Below are 6,496 nucleotides of genomic sequence, written 5' to 3' on the forward strand. Positions count from 1 at the left end.
AGCTAGTCTAAAGTATTATTCCTGGCATTAAACCAAGTTCACAAAATAAAATCTGATGCAGTCACAGCATGGAAAGATAACTAAGACATCGTGCAGATGGGACTGAGTAGCACATTTCCAAGGAATACTGTCATTGGTAAAAAGATCACAGTGTTCCATGGCTCCCACTAGCCCCATAAAACGCCTGAGAACTCCTTCAGAGAAATCATTGTTTAATTTCTAGTTAGACTACGAGAAGGAGAAGGAAGGGCCCTCTCATGAACTAGGGTAGATGGTTTGAGTAGGATATAAATGACCAGCTGGTGAGCCCCTGGTTCCTAATTCAACTTGCCCCTTCCATAGCACAGGGCCTGGTATAAGTCAGATGCTTGATATATATTTATAAAACAAATAAGCCAATATAACAAAATGTTGAAATTTCTTTGTTAAGATTTTGAGTTAAAAACAACAAAAACTCAGTTTAAGATATGATATGGTTATTAGATAAAAATGAAGTAAGATACAAATGGTCTTTATAGTTTGCCCTCAACTACATTAAAATATGCTCTAAAAGACTAGGAAAAAAATACCAAAACATTAACAATAGCAGTTATTTCTGAATAGAGAGATCACAAGTGATTATAATTTTCTTTATACTTTTCAATAATAAAAATGCACTTCCCCTTCTGTAATTTGAAAACTAGGAAAAAAAGTTTTTGTATGGTACAAAAATATGTTTTGTAACTTAGAATTTTGTAATATAAGATTTAAAGATTTATTTAATCTTTTAAGGAATAATTTATAATGATGTCAAAACAGATCATGTTAGGGCTTTGATCTTACAGGGTTCCCAGAGAGTTCCTTCAGACATCTTTTAGAAGGATTAGAGAAAATCACTCTAGTCTGAACTAAAATCTTGGTCATAGAATAGAGAGACACAAACTCTGATGAGCTATTTGGGAAGCAGCTGTCACTGCCTGCCTGCATTTCCCTTCCTCCCAATCCTGTGGTCACAGTCACAAGGCATTCTGTGAGGCTCCGAAGCTTCTGAAATGAACACAAAGAGAAACGCCAAAAGTGGAAAGAGATGATTCTCTCTAAAAACCAAAATGATCTCTTCTTTATTGAGTACTGAGCAAAAAAAAAAAAAAACTACATGCAGCTAGACTCTCAAAAAAAAGGTACTAATATTACAGGAAGATTACCTATCACTTGTTTTTGTTGGCCTTTTTTTTTTTTTAAAGGAGATGCCAGACCCTCTCTTAGAATGGCTTCGGGCTTGACGATTGATCATCCTGGAGAAAGAATATAACTGGTTCTGTTTGACAGTATTTGCCATAGAGTTTCTGAATGGAGATCCTCAGCTGGACCCCACTCAACTGGTAAACTGAAGCCATATTCTCTGAACTCGTTAAAAATTTAATACTACTCACTGGGTGCATTCTGCAAGGAGAAAGACTTCCCTGGGGTCTTTCCCTGGGGTCTTTCCCTGGGACAATAATCCTCTCCGATATTTGAGGTACATGATTCTATTCTAACAAAACCTTTAGAAGTTTCAAGTTCTATGTGTTTTCTTTTTCTTTCTGTCCATTTTGAAGATACCATTAATTCCAAGTTCAGAGAGATTCTTGCACTAAGCAGACTTAAGTAGCAGAAAAGGATTCAAGAAAAAAATTAAGATAATAGAATAATTAGGCAAGAAGACAGAAAAATGTAAGTCAAGGAAAAAAATAAATTATTACTGAAAGTTGCAGTCAAAGTAGAAGTTTGCTAAGGGAAGTGTTTTCTGGTAGGGTCTCATGCCAAGTATAGAAGGTAAATGAAGTAGCTCCAGAAGGTAAATTGAAAACAAGTAATTCTCTAAAATACGAGCCTGGAGAATAAGCGAAACACAAGTAAGAATAGGTCAATGAATAAAGAGAAGTATGAAAAAAAGCTGGGGGTGGGAGGGTAAGGTGGGGAGAAAGTTTAAAAAACCAAATAATTACTAAGAAGATAAATGTAGTTTCCCAGCACAAGACCTAATCAAGAGGCATATAAAGTTTCAAAAGACAGAAAGCAACAGATATAACAGAAAGGAAGATATGCTACATAAGACCATAGAACCAACTACTAACAGGAAGAGATTTGGGGTAAATCTACTTGTTCTGTGAACGTTAAGGGGGGATAGGAGTTGTGTCTGATTCACCACTCTGTCCCCAGTCCTGGCACCTAGTACATGAAATAAACTTCATTTTATAGAGGTTATGAGCATCTCAAAATAGATGCTCAGTTTGAATAAGAAATGAATATCAAAGAGGAAGGATTATATACAATTGATATGCTGGGAACTAAAGTGGGGAAAAGGACTTGTTACAAAAGTAAAAATTTTAGAAACGAGCTGATTTAAAAAGAATTGTCAGAGAATAAAATATGGCATTTCTATTAAAAAAAGACAATAATCCTTACCAACAAAAAGTGGAAAAATAGGGAACTGTACAAGTAGAAGGGTAAGACAAGTTCAGAAAATACTGTTTTTCTTTATTAATAGAATGAATTAACATAAATTAATAAATCAATGTTTTACAATCAGTAAACCATTTCTAAATACAAATCTATTCAAGCTGATAATCCAAAGACAAAAGTGAAAGTTCTATATATACTTATGCTAGTGTGTGTTTGTACGGGTATATGTATATGTGTATTTTAAGTATCTATATTATTACCTTCGAAAAATACTAATGAGGGAACTGAGACTTCAAAAGGAAACTTATAAAAGAGGACAGATAATTTCAACTCTAAAATAACCTCTATCCTAACATATTATCAGGCTAACAATATGTGTCACTGACTCCCTCCATTAAAAACTCCATGAGCACTCTGCTGAGCTATGGCTAAGGCTTGGGCTCTTCCCACTATCTCCTGCTGCTCTTGTATAAGGTCTGTAACAGTGGCATCTTTACTTGCTTGGAAACTTACTTCTTGCTCCAGATCGATCTAGGGCATTTCTGATAACAGATGTGACAATCATCTCTTAATTAGCACATTAAAGGACACCCACCCTCTAGTGTGCAGTAATGTAGCACTTCCTGAATATTCTTTAATGAAAATGTCAATAAATCTGTTTCTAATTTTTTTAAAAGAAACCTTGGCATTAACCCTTTGTCTCTGATGTCTGGAATATATCAGATTCCAGATACAAAAATGCTCATCCCTGGGTTTTCTCTTCTCCCTCATCTCTTCACATTTCCAGTGACTAGTTGAAAGGGAAAACTTAAACTGTAATAGGGTCTATCTCACTTCCTACTGTAACAATCAAAAGAAAGTAAATAAGTTGTTTCTGTTCTCCCTACTAAATATTTATTCACCTTCTTGATATTTCCTCAGCTCTGCAGAGGCGAACTGTGGCCTTCTACTTACTTTCTCAAGCCTGGCCTTTGGCTTTTACCAGGCTCACTAGTATGTAAATCAAGGGAGAGCAGGGAAAATGAAATACAAGCTAGTCAGCTCTTCTGCTTGTTATGAGGTCTGTCAGGTGAGGAGGTGGGAACTACCAGCTCTAAGAAGCAGATGATGGTAGCAAGAGCTCCATATTCCAGATCTAAGCTTAAGTCAACAGATGTGGGATCTAATCCTGGCTTCACCATTCTACGAGACACTAACATTGAACAAGTCTTATAACCTCTCTAAGCCTCATCTATAAAATGGAGTTTAAAATACTTTTAACTACTAATTTCACAAGAAGTTAAGAGATTCAAATAAGATAACATTTGTGAAAATGCTCTGAAAATGGTTAAATGCTATTTTTAAAAATATCATTTCATATGCCTGTGCAATTTCTGCCCCGCAAAACAAAGATAAGTGCTGGCGGGTGCTTCTTTTCATCACTGGAGCCAAAACAAGCATGACAAAATTATCCACTCCTTCACAATTCTGAGCCATAGACAAAATTACAGGCATACTAAAATTAAATGGGAAAAGTACCAACAAATGACAAGAGAAAAATTAACATGAGCCTCACTTAATGCTATTTTGAGAATGCTTCCTTATAGTTATCTCAAGACAAATTTCTCCATAATAGATTGGGTCTAGTCTTCCTTTAGCTCCCTAAAGCCTGGAAGGGTATAGTGATATCTTTGACTAAGAGTATATCTATTAGGTCTATAGCCATGCCACCCTGAACAAGCCCGATCCCATCTAATCTCGGAAGCTAAGCGGCCTGGTTAGTACTTGGATGGGAGATCACCTAGGAAGACCAAGTGCTATAGGCGTAAACAATAAAAAATAAGAGATTATAAACTGACAAGGTCCTTGCAATCTGTGACGTCAACCAAGGGTTGCCTTGCCTAAAAAAATAAAAGTGTATCTATTAGGAGAATGGAGAGAAAGATGAAGTGAAATAATACACATCTCTAGGCTTCTCCTTAGAAAGATAGGGCAAACTATAGAACTGATGCCAAAATATCTATAGGGTTAACATAGTATACTGAAAGGCTCAGGTTTGGGAGTAGGAAAGACATGGGTTTTAGTCCTGGCTCTGCCACTTACCAACTGGACAAACCAGTCTTTCAGTCAAATTTTCATCTGCTAAGTGAACAATAATACAATCTACTTGAAAGGGATACTACTTGAAAGATAGAAGGTATGTAAAACACCTGGCTTATAAAAGGTGCTTAATAAATAATAGCAGAATAGGCTAAAAAAATTCTCCCGCAACAAAAACCACAAAAGATCTCCTATTCAAACCTGAAGGCTCAATCTGTGATAGCAGTGGACACTTTGCCCCTAGGAGACATTTGATGGTATCTGGAGATATTTTTGATTGTCACAACTAGGGGAGAGGGAAAGAAAGGGACTACTGGGATCTAGTGGATAGAGGCCAAGGAAACTGCTAAACATCCTACAATGCACAGGCCAATCTCCACAACATATACTTTTCTAGACCAAAACATTAATAGTGCCAAGACAAAATTCCTGCTCTACAGCAGGCATTCTTAGGTACTCAATCTGAGTAAGCTACTTCACCTCTCTTAGCCTTAGTTTCCTCACCAGTAATATGGGAATAAATTGATCTGTGTGCCCTATATCACCAAGCTTTTGGCAGGATCAAATGAAATAATGAATGAGAGGCATTATCATCATTATATCTTTCACAATGTATACAAAAGCACCCACTTGCTAGGCATCCAAAGAAGGCCTCTTGTCAATCTACTTCTATAAAGCTTGGCTGGAGCAGGGGAGCTCTCACGCACAGTGATGGGATAGGAGCACTTCTCAAGGAGAGAGATGGAGCGTGGGAAGTGGATAGGAACATCACAGGCATATCAAAGAGGAGTGAACAGATGTTAGGAAGTGAGGCATTAGTTTCTTAGACTGGGCTGCCTGAGTGGCTTAAACAACAGAATCTTATTTTCCCACAGTTCTAAGGCTGAAAATCCAAGATCAAGATTCTAGCAGGTTTTGGTTTCTTATGAGAACTCTCTTCCTGGCTTGCAAATCGCTTCATCTTGCTGTGTCCTCACCAGGCAGCCATCCCCGTGTCTGCCTGTCTCTGTCTCTGTCTGTCTATCTGTCTCTCTCTCTCTCCTTAAAAAGCCACCAATCCTATTAGATTAGGCCCATACCCTCATGACCTCATGTAACCTTCATCACCTTCTTAAAGGCCCTATGTTCAATAGTCACATAGTGGGAGTCTGGAGGGAGAAGGGCATAATTCTGTCCATAGCACTTGGGCATACATCAGACACAGCCAAGGCAACACTGTGGCCTCAGAAAGGAGTACCCAGACATTAATTCAATGCTTTTTTTTCTATGGTCACATTCACTGAATCTTTCCTTTTCCAGCTGCTTTCTCTATGAGTTATCCAGTCAATTAACTCCTGCAACTCTTTCATGTAAGTGCCTCTTCAGGCATCCTGTGGACTTTTGGGGTTAGAAAAGAAACCTCCTCTTATTTGTGCCCCAGTCCTCAAACATTCGAGACCCATCAGGTGGTCATGGGTTTCCAACGTTGGCTTACCAGAATCACTTTAGGCACAATTCTCAAATACAGAGTTTTTAAAAAAGTTCAACCACACCTCAGACCAATTCAGAATCTCTGGAGGTAGAACCTAGGAACTGGTAATTTTTAAATCTCTCCAAGTAATTCGAATAAGCAGTCAAAGCTAAAGACCACTGATCACAGAGGTATATGTATGTGGCCTGTTCTCTTCCCTTCAGATTTCAATTTAGTTGGTCTAGAGTGGGACCAAGAAATCTATATTTTTAAACAATTCCCCAGCTAATTCTGGTGATCGGCCAGATTTAGGATAAGTTATTGAAGCTAAACTGCCTACTACCACCTGCCTTATAACTGTTCATTTCTGTGGCTATACATAGGTTTATAAATGCAGATTTCCTTCCTCTTCTTTGTGGCACAAAATTTTTGGTACAGCCCTTCACAGGCACCAAGTACTTAAAGGAGAGTTTTTTAATATGTGATGGGGAAGCAGCAGAAGAAACTAAGAGGGGGCTAAACAACTTAAAAAAGTGTGCAGCT

At 37.7% G+C, this 6,496-nt stretch overlaps 1 protein-coding gene across 5 annotated transcripts in view; it reads right to left on the reverse strand.

Moving 5' to 3' along the window:
• The window catches only part of NDRG3 (NDRG family member 3), a 57,610-nt gene that overhangs the window by 36,868 nt on the left and 14,246 nt on the right, over window positions 1-6,496 (reverse strand). The window lies entirely within an intron of this gene.

This window comes from Pteropus alecto, unplaced genomic scaffold (genome assembly GCF_000325575.1).
Source record: "Pteropus alecto unplaced genomic scaffold, ASM32557v1 scaffold45, whole genome shotgun sequence".
Classification (NCBI taxonomy): domain Eukaryota; kingdom Metazoa; phylum Chordata; class Mammalia; order Chiroptera; family Pteropodidae; genus Pteropus; species Pteropus alecto.